Here is a 10,869-nt window from a genome sequence, read left to right as displayed (position 1 = left end):
TCAATATTACTAGCGCCATCTCGTGGTGTTCGCCTGCATTACCAAGCCACCGCGGATCTGTAACAATATCGCATTTATCAATCAATACTACTAGCGCCATCTCGTGGTGTTCGCCTGCATTACCAAGCCTCCGCGGATCACCGTGCTTATTGCAAGATGTATCCAGTTTAGGAAGTGTTTACGCCGCTCGCCGCTAGATGACACTAGCACATTGAGAGTCGATTTCTACACCGCGGTGTCCAGATTTTTTTTCCCTTAAAGACCTTCCGACGATTATGTTGAATATAGTAAGAAGTAAGAAGAAAGTAAGCAAGTAAAGTAATAACCTGAGGTTGCATCCGACTGTGACGTTCTTTAGGGGAATCGCAGATTGGGACTTCCGAAGGCGCATTACGAATATTTGCCCCGCGACTCCGCGTCTGTCTCCAACGTCCTGATTGGAATTGGTTGACGGACGGAGCACGCACGCGCACTATTTTTGTATAATACGCTGGTACTGCGAAGTAAAAGTACACTTTTTGCTACACCCTGGCCTTCTTATTTGGACCCTGCACCTCAAGCTTGTCAGCCGAGACTTCACACCTTTTATAATAATCTTTTTTTTTTTCAATTTTCTTTAGTATTTAACATTCACAATTTTATGACAAGCTAATGATGAGCATAAAACGTGTCAGTATCGAGGTGTGATCCGTGTCGGAGGGCGGGCGGCCATCATGCGCGATGACAACCCATTAACCTACGTAGTTGGGGCTATTACCCAAGCAATGTAGAAGCGATCAATAACAATTTGTTTTAGAGACGGATCTTTTTGAAAGAAAAATGTCCCTGTACTTAAAGGTACTTCAAACCTGTGGTTAGTCCTAAATTAGACATTCAGCCCAATTAGAATTGAAGATTCGATGATAAAATGATTAAAAAAAACATATGTGAATGTTTCACATTCTTATTATGATCATACTGTAATTAAGTTAGGTATGAGATCAAATAAGTTTCATAATAAAAATGATGCTAATTGTGATATAATCATAATTTTTCTCCCACACAAATAATAAGGCCGAAATATTTAACTAGCTTCGTCCTTCTGCAATTCGACCGCGTCACTGCTGACCAATTTATGTATTAATAAAATGACAAAACGCGACCCGAGCGTCGGACATCATCTATCACGGCCGCCCGTCAAGTGGTCGTCGGGCGATTAAAAAAAGCCCGCAAGTGTGTATTGGGCACGTATTGGAAGAGTTCAGTAGATTATGTAACTTTCAGGTAGGTATTTCTAGGAGAGAAAATGATCTCCCGGTTATTTTGTAAAGTACGGAGCCTCAATTTCAATTAATTAATATCATCTAATGGGAAGGAAAGTTAGGTGGTAACGTAGTAAGCTAGAATTAAGTAATTTCTATGTAGTGTTGTAATAATAGCAGACCTATAAATAAATAATATCTGCAAGTTTTTATTTGGAATTATTAGAAACATCTCTCTCTACACTTAAAAACTGTGGTAGCATCAGTTATGTATATTCATAAACTTTTTGTGATTTATTTAACATTAATGAAAACACCGGCCAGTGCAAATGCGAATCCGCAAAACTTCGCAACACTACATCGAAAATATTTCGGTGATTTCAAACGCATCCCAACGATCCCTCGATGGAATCATGCCCGAAAATAAATTAAACCCATGAAACTTGAAAGGGTTCCGCGATTCCGCCACGGGTCCCTAAAAACTGTGCCTAACCAATGTGCGTCCCTCAAATAGCGAAAGTATTTTGGGGCACACCGCCGGTAAACGCTCTAGACAAGGGTGAGATTAAATATTAAAATGGCGGTTAGGAATTTCAGGTGGAAAAGTAGCGGGCATGCGCGGAGCCGCATCCCTGGACATTTTGAAATCCAGTTAATTTGCTATGCCCGGGCTGAAATTTTAAATGAGTGATTTTTTTTCGTTTTAAAAGGGGAAAGGCCGGTATAGGTCATTATTTACACGCGCTGGCACAAACTTTTTTGACCGAAAATAGGAATGAAACAGCAAATAACGAAAATGTACGCGACATTTAACGAAACGCATTAATCTTTAACGGCCAAGACTCTAGACAGAACAGTAAATCTATTATTTGTGCGTAATCCTAGTGGCGATTAACATGATAAAGTTCATGTAAGTTCTTATCCAGACATAATAACAATAACGAATCAACTCGTTATGGATATTTTTACACGATCGAGATTCACACTACCTCTATCGTTTCCATTCTCAAAAAAATGGTCGGCATCACGCAAGAATGAGCCATCAAAGCAATTTTAATCAAACGTACATTCAAAACTGGAAACGCAAAAGGGGAAACGCTCAAATTAAAATTAGCTGTATAACAAATTTGAGTACAAGCAACGCAAACACGAGGCGACGTAGTTAGGCGCGTCGCGCGTCGTGTGGGAGCGCGATAAGCGCAACAAATGATTGATATACTCATACGTCTCCAAACTAATGACAGGGTGAACCATGTTGACTTTCAAGTTATTAATTAATATTCCTATTATTTACGCGGTGATTATACATTTTGGGGCAAATTGTTAAAGTTTTAAAGTTGACATTGTGATACTAAATTGAATGTTCAAACACCGAATAAAAAGAGAATAACACTTTTTTTTCGTAACGCTTACATTGGGTGTGTGTATGTTTTCTATTGTGTACCATTCAATTGGGTGTTTGCATTTATGATTATGCACAACAAAACGGTAATAGGTAAAACAAATAAATCATCATGTTAAGTTAATCAGTGGAGGATTTTTAGGAATATTTTGGTATACTTTTTACAAAAGGGTATGCCTGGTGGTGATCATAATCACAATTCGTATTCTAATGCGTTAAAAAGCCTTCGTTTTTTAAAATTCAAAAGAAGTTATTTTAAAAACAGAATCTCTATCAACCAGAACAGGGATCGACGCGAGACTAGTCCGAAATAAGAAACGAGTTCACACTCTATGCATAAAGCGATCAAGAGCCGAGCGCAACTCGAAACTGTGTTACCTGTTACTGCAGAACACCTGATCTGACTGTCAATGGCTGCAACTTGCAACCGCACGTGGGGGAATAATTTCTATGCCACGAAAACGATTTTCTTCAATTCTGATTTCCCTTGAAGTAGGTGAAACTAACGCTCACGATGCAAATGCTGAACGCTTACGATTTCAACCGCAAGTTTTGTTTGAGCATGACTACTGCTTAATCCGACTCGTTCTTTTTAGATTGTGGGAAGTTTAGAATTTGAGAGAACTGTGAGCTTTCAAAGTGGGAAGTGGGTACGTTTGCTAACTCGGATTCGGGAATGATTCTGCTGGATTGTTGACTTTGTTGTAATTTTAATTGGATTTTATCAGCTCGGCTGTTAAATACTCTTTTTGATTAAACTCAACTATTTTCGTTGGCATTAATAAAAGGCTCAAAAATATTTGTGTAGGTTTTGAACTTTTGTCTGTCTTATCGGATTCAAATACCGAACGTAATAAAGATAACGGTAATATACAAAATAAACTTTAGTTTTTTGTCCAAGATAAAAATATGTAGTATCCACATTGGTTCTTTGATTAAAATATTTGTAAAACGAATTTTAATACTCTACAATTATAATACTACTCTACAATATAGGGTACTACANAAATTTGACTATTCTTACCGTTAGATAATTCCTGGCAATAAGTGGTGACTGAGTTTGTTCCGGCGTTTCTTCTCAGCACTTGCCATATGTTTGTCTCGAATCGCTGGTAGGGCCCAAAAGATAAGGAGACATGTAAAGTGCCCCATAAGGGCTACCTTTTTCTTTTTTTATTATTTTCTATTGACGTTCATAAGTGCCACTTGTGGTCTAAACTGAATAAATATTTTTTGATTTTGATTTTGATTTTTAATTTTAAACCCCGACTCATTTCGTCAAAGAACAAAATACAGGGTGAAAACATTTTTCAATACGACGGCATCCCCCAAAATTTTTTATCACATGCTTTGAAACTCGCCAAGCTTGTACCGTGATCCTTCCAAAAGTTTGTCGACTTTCCTAATTTCATTGCGGTATTTGTTGTAAGTGAAAAGACGTCCTGTTATGAGACTTCCAATATGAAAGTAATTGTTAACGAATACTTCGTGTGGGTATTACTCAAAAATACTTTATGGGGGTGCGTGTTTTATGGGCTACAACAATGTTATGTTATATTAATATGAGTAAGGCAATGGAGTTCGCTGCAGAATGTGCTTTTAATTTAACATTGCATAGATTTTTAAGCGTAAGTAACGAGCCAATAATTTTAATTTTAAATCATTGCAATTAAGTAAAAATCAAATTCGAAACACTGACTCGTACAAAGTCTTTCATGTCGTACATTTTATATTATTACTTAGCGAAGTTTTTACGATTTACAAAATAATGACACGCTCTAGAAACATTATTTTTTGTACCGTAAAATAAATAAGTGCTCAATTTTATGATCTGGTTATTTTAAGGCATTTTCCATTGTAATACGATTTGCAAAAAAAAATGTTTTGCGGTAACAAAATTAAAAACAAAGCTTAAAAATAAGCGGATTGAGTGAAAAACTCTTAAAAAGTAACAAGAAAGAATCACATCAATTGTTTGGCTGCTTGAGGTGGCAGAGCGTTTGAAAAATTTCCACGTGAAAATAGGATAAAAGTTACAATGTTTTGCCGCAAGTTTGCATCGTCACGCCATTCGTAAAGTTGACTAGCGTGCGAAATACCTTATTCCATTCAAATTGTGGGTAAGGAACACTTTTAGAAATTTTGTTTACAATGCGGCAATTATGCAAATATGCAGGACTTAGAGATTATTCAGGTGCACTTTGGCACTTTGGACGTGAATTAATTTAGCTTTAGTTTGCTGCGAATGTATTTTGTTGAGTTTCAGGATTTCGTACTTTGAAAGCCTTATTTTAAGTTGGATTTGAACCCAAAAAATATGGCTCATGTCACTGCTTTAACCACTGTGTTTGGATTGGTTTTCAAGTCTGATTTATCATTGTTAACATAGCTAAAGATTTGAGTATTAATAAGGATTATTGCTAAATTATTTACACTTAGCAATCGCATGATACATCACAATCAAACAATTCGTAGCGGCTCAGCCATATCAATGTACATACATATATAAAGTTAATGGCTCCATGAGCAGATATCAAGAAGGAAAGCTGGTTTGGTGCCAATTTTATAAATTAGAGCTACTTTCATTGAAACACGCCGCTTTAAATATTCCAGCGAAATGATAAGTGCCTCAGTATTTTGTGAATCTGCTTTTACATATTCATTTGTTAAGTGAAAAGGTAATTGAAACTTTTTGAGTTAGCTAGTTGCAGGATTTTTTGTTACACTCGTTGGAAATAACAACTTTACAAATTCAAAGTTAATTTCTGGTGCATAGTGTTTTGTTTTGTCATTTCAAGTTGAATATTGATCTTGTGTCAAATAATGATGTAACGTTGTCTGTCATGCGCAAGACCCTATATAAATAGTTAATGTGATTAATTTGAAAGGTTAAAATTTTAATATGGTCGCATACTTACTTATAGCCCATTATTAAAGCCTAGATGGATACTTCATAAAAGCGTTTTGTCTAAAACGAGGAAAATAATCATTTATGTCAATGTCATCTTACAAACGTTGTGTTTGACTATTTCAACTGTCAGAATGTACCATGGAAAAAACGTAACCCTCCTTCTGGCGCAGTCGGGTAAAAAGGTCCTTTTTGCCTCACTTTTCTTGCTATCTATCTAGGCTTTACTAATCTAAGGTCTCATCGATTTCTATTCTATTCAATTTCTAGAGTGCAAAATCCAACCGTATATCAACAAACTCTCCTGAGTGCAGAAAAAAATCCCATATCATCCGCATCGCTTCGCAACGCATAAAGGCCGGCACTTTCAATTACATTCTCATCTCGTAATGAACTGTTTACTGCGGTAATAACTGATATTGGACGTAAATCTGACTATAAGTGAGCGATCTTGATTGGCTGTTTAATTTTCTCATTGGATATTTAAAATGATATTCGTCGCTTGTCTTTAAAATCGTTGATAATTTTAAGTAATTAAAATGTTTTTAATCCCTGCTGATATTAACGCGAAAGTAACTCTGTCTGTTACGATTTTACGCCTTAACCACTGAACTGGTTTGAATGAAATTTGGTAGAGAGATAGTATCAGTGCCGATGAAGGATATACCTAATATGATAAGTTTGTATCCCTGTTTTTGAAACAGGGACGTGCGCGATAAAGTTCTTCTGTGACAGACAAAATTTCACGCGGGTGAAGCCTTGGGCAAGGGCCAGTATGAAATGTCTACGGAATCCTGAAGCTATTTACATTATCAGCCCCAAAACGCTAAAGTAATGGTTCATTAAACGCGTAATTAAAAATAAAGAAAAACTTTAAAACGGAAAGGCATTATCTAATGATGTTAATTAACTCTTGCAGCGGGGTGAACGACTACGTGATCGCATGGACATAATGTTTACAACAAAATTACCGATTCGGCGAAGCGCTATCGCATAAAAGTCTTCATTTTCATTACACCCTCCCTAAATAGTTATAAGGAAGTTTGTTATTTGGCTGTCAGTCAGCTTTTAAAAGCCGAACAACAAAGTTAAAACGAAGTAATTAAAAAAGAAAACACAAAATACTTACAAAGTCGGAAGCTCGGCTCTCTTCACTTAAATTACTTGCGATTACACCGACAAAACGTTTAATGAAACACGTAAAATCGCGCGAAGTGGTCTGCGCGGAGTCACGCCACACGCCACGGACGCGTTGCGGACGCGCCACGCTCTCGTATACGGTGCCAATAGGGACAGTCAATTTTTGTGACAAATGACATCGAATGACATTGACACCTATCTATATAGTGTTAAATTATAACTAACTCAAAGTTGATATTAAAACAGTTTAATCTTGTTTTGAAACGACATTTTTTTAATCTATTACATTTACAAAACTTTCAATGTCCATTGACGCAGACTATCCTACTAGACACTACTAATATCAATATTGTGAAAATTTGTGAAAATGTTTGTTACTCTTTCATACAAAAACTACTGAAAAGATTTTGATGAAACTCTACATTATTTATTGCTAATTATTAAAGATCTAAGACAAACTAAATTTGACGCGGGCAGGCCGCGGCAAAAGCTAGTATACCCATAGTTCGGTAACTTCCCCACTTACTGCGGTGGGTGGTAGTTTTTCCTCAAATATCTTAGCCGTAAGGAGAGTTGGAACTACTTCCCCAAAGTCCATTAAAGAGTATAAACTCACGCCGCGTGATTACAAATGCCACCGATTTTGGCTGTTCCGAGGCCGATTTAAGCTTTTTAATTGAAATTACGACGGTTAAACTTTGGACAAACATTCCAGAAGTGCACGTAAACCTTTTGAAGTGGCTCCAGCTAGGTGGGCAAATCGCTGGAGTCATGCTCAATATATTTGACCTACAGGAAAGTCTACTGGAATTATTGTTTAGTGCCAAAGAGATCCAACTTGAACCTTTGTTCAAACTTTGTTCAATTCTTGATTCCTTATTACAAACTGCCATCACCTATTCACCCCTGAAAATCATTCTACGCGACAAAAAGTGCGCAATGTCCTTCTTCTTTTTCTTCTACCTACCTATTTTTTTCGACAAAAAGTACCTCGTCTCTCTTCTCGTCTCGTCTTTCTTCTTCTTCTTTGTCTACCAATTATAATTGAACGAAGAGAAGGTAACAAACAAAGTTATTTTAGAGACAAATTTTCAAACAATATCCTAGTTGTAATACAAAATTAAAATGAGGATCCCAAGAAACCACTGGTATTAAATTGAGCATAGGTATTTCATACCGAGGTTAGCTCCATATAAATATGTAGCCGGGAAACGGTGACGCTTGCGTTCCGCCGTGTCTGGCGGAAGCCACGTCAATTAACTTCGCCAAGATGACATATTGGCCTTTGTTCTCCGCTACCGTTCCCACAACCACCCAAGAAATTACACTGCACGTTTAAAAGCATTTAAAATATCACCCACCGTTAAACGTTCAACTACACTCCGCGTTTAACAACTTTAAAGAAAAATTCAATATCGTCCGGTGTCATCTGCCAGTAACTAGACAATTAAATGCTGATTCAATCCCAAATTAAATAGATCCACTGCGAAAATACAAAGTTTAGTGACTGTCAATGTCAAACAAAGAAGATGAAAAAAGTTTTTCTTCCAATTCCATTTTCTTTCACGATTCCTCTTTCACAGTCTCTAAAAGTTTTCAAAATAAGAGGTTTTCGCGAGAGTCTCAATTATCGATAAAGACGATATTAAAAATTCGTTTGTTTTGTTCTTAGCTTGCGCCGGGAGAGCGGTGTCCCCTTTTTTTTCCATTGTTTGCGTAAGAAGGGAAAGCAGAAGCGGCAACAAACGATAATCAGAAATTTGAATTTCGCCCCCGCAAGTACTGACAAAATCATCCGATTTTGTGCGTCGTTTATCATCGCAATTAATTAGACGAACAAAAAACTTATTATCTCCGTTCCCAGGGAATTGTTTATGTCAGCGAACAGTTGGGAGTTAATGTAAACTTTGCTTTTTTGGTGGCTAAATGAATTAATTTTGTTCACCTGGCCAGGTGTCGGTCGAAAATCGTTTTGGTTATCGTGGGCGGATCTATAGGGTCGTCATTTACATACATAGTTGCCGTTGGGTGATGAAGGAGCATGGTCTAAATTTATTCGTGAGCATTACAGTGTAACATGTAGGAGCAGTGCCCCTTAATGTATTCATGTAATTCGCGTAGCCGGATCCCCTTTGACCGCCACGCAACGCCGCACTGGCCGCCGGATAGAGTAATATGACGTGATGCTTTAAAGCCATCCATCACATTTAATGTCCATAAAAAGAAGGAGGTAGCGTGCCGACTCTTTCCGCGGATTTTGTGACGCGCAAATGTAATAATTCGTGAATTTTTTCGCATCAATATGAGCTTTGCAATGCAAATAAAATCTGTATATACTGTTTAGTATTCAACGATTCAAATACAAAAGCGAGTGCTTCCTAACTACCAGTGGCGGGTTAAATAAAACCTCAAGTATCAGCTACTTGACTGTAAAAACGGCACGAAGCGGTCGCCCGACCGAGTCGGCTGTCTCCAATTTACATTGAATGCGGTACACTGAGACTGGTGATAACTTACACATACCGCGCCACAACAGAGCTGAAAGCAATTTTTGAGATAAAAGAGTTTCATATGACAAACACGAGCTCAGTTTCCACGTTTGTTTTGTTGCAGTTTGCTCTGCTAATCTAGGTTACGTGTAATGCGAAGCTTTGTTTGTAATGACTGGGCGTAATTGAAAAACTGAAGTTCAGTTACCTTGAAACAGTATTAATAATTTCAAAGGACCTAGTTGTGTTTTGGTTAAGCATAAATCAGCTTAGCATTTCATTTTGCAGAGGCATTTTTAAATTTTTATCTCTGGACTGGTTTTCAAATAGGTAAAGCACTCAAAAACGGGATCCGTATATAAATTTGCACGGTCGACCGCACATCAGACTTAGCATTTTCGATGCAAAATATCATCTATTATAGCTGCATAAGATGCCAGTTAGCTTGATGTACCGTCTGTACTAAACACTGAGAATGTAGCGGGAGTTTGCCAAGCCAGACTGATACCAAACTTTCGAGTAATAATAGTAATGACGTACGTAAGCCTTGTCAGTTTAGCTGCAACTGTATTTCTGGCTGAGTTTGATACAGTTGTCAAGGGTGAGAAGGGTTCCCCAGCCATTGAAATATGGAATACTTTGTTAGTGCTGGATAATGATAAGTAGGGTTATAGAAATACGGGCTACACAAATTGGAATTTAATTTTAAAACAAATGTGTAATTTGTCTCAACTTCGATATATTATTCTAGACCGGCTGCGTTGTTGTTTACCTTTTGTGCTAAAAGGAACTTCTAAGAATGAAAATCCCTACAAGTCTGTCGTTAACAAATCATCATAGGAATCTAGATTTGGAATATGTATTTATTTTCTAAGAAAACCAACAGCGTTTTTCTGAGATTAAAATTATAGCTAAAACATATCCAAAATCATGGCAAATAACAATCAGGTTTTCCTTGCTTAACAAATAGTAGATACTTACTTTGTTGATGGAGAAACAAGGTAAAAATGGTCACTCAGACAAAGCCAAACATAAGCCATCGTTAGTTTTTTTATTTAATCGCTAAAAATATTTTACAGTTGTGACATTATCCTACTATTAATCTGTGAAAAAATACTTCATTCATCTATCCATTGACTCTACTGGGTACTTACTTACTTATGCCTAAAAGCGAGTTCAACCTTTAAATAAACCTTAAAAACGTTGCAGTTAAAATACAAAATGAAATATTAAGTCTGCAAGCACACTAGAACAATCCCCCACTAGAAGTCGTAATACAGGGGCTGATTGTCCAACTCACTCGCGAGTGAAACCCCACATTTGGTTGCGAATTCAAAATTATTGTCTACGAACATTTTCTGCGGTTTTTGACGTGTTCGCTTTGAGACGAATTTGAAACTATGCTACGTAATGAAATACCGTACGTGGTGATGATCTACCAAACTAAGTTGGCGTAACTATGTAATGTTGGTGGTTACAATAATTAACGCAAATCTATACTAATATTATATTATAAAGAGGTAGTATTTGTTAAATTGTAAGGGGTAATCTCGGAATTTACTAAACCAATTTTAAAAATTCTTTCACCAATAGAAAGTCACATTATTGCTGAGTGTCATAGATATGGGCGACGGTAATCACTTACCATCAGGTGATCCGTCTGCTCGTTTGCCTCCTATCACAATCCGA

The sequence above is a fragment of the Ostrinia furnacalis genome, unplaced genomic scaffold (assembly GCF_004193835.3).
Source record: "Ostrinia furnacalis isolate ACB-3 unplaced genomic scaffold, ASM419383v2 OfSCF7387, whole genome shotgun sequence".
NCBI classification, from domain to species: domain Eukaryota; kingdom Metazoa; phylum Arthropoda; class Insecta; order Lepidoptera; family Crambidae; genus Ostrinia; species Ostrinia furnacalis.
This window is presented reverse-complemented; position numbering follows the sequence as displayed.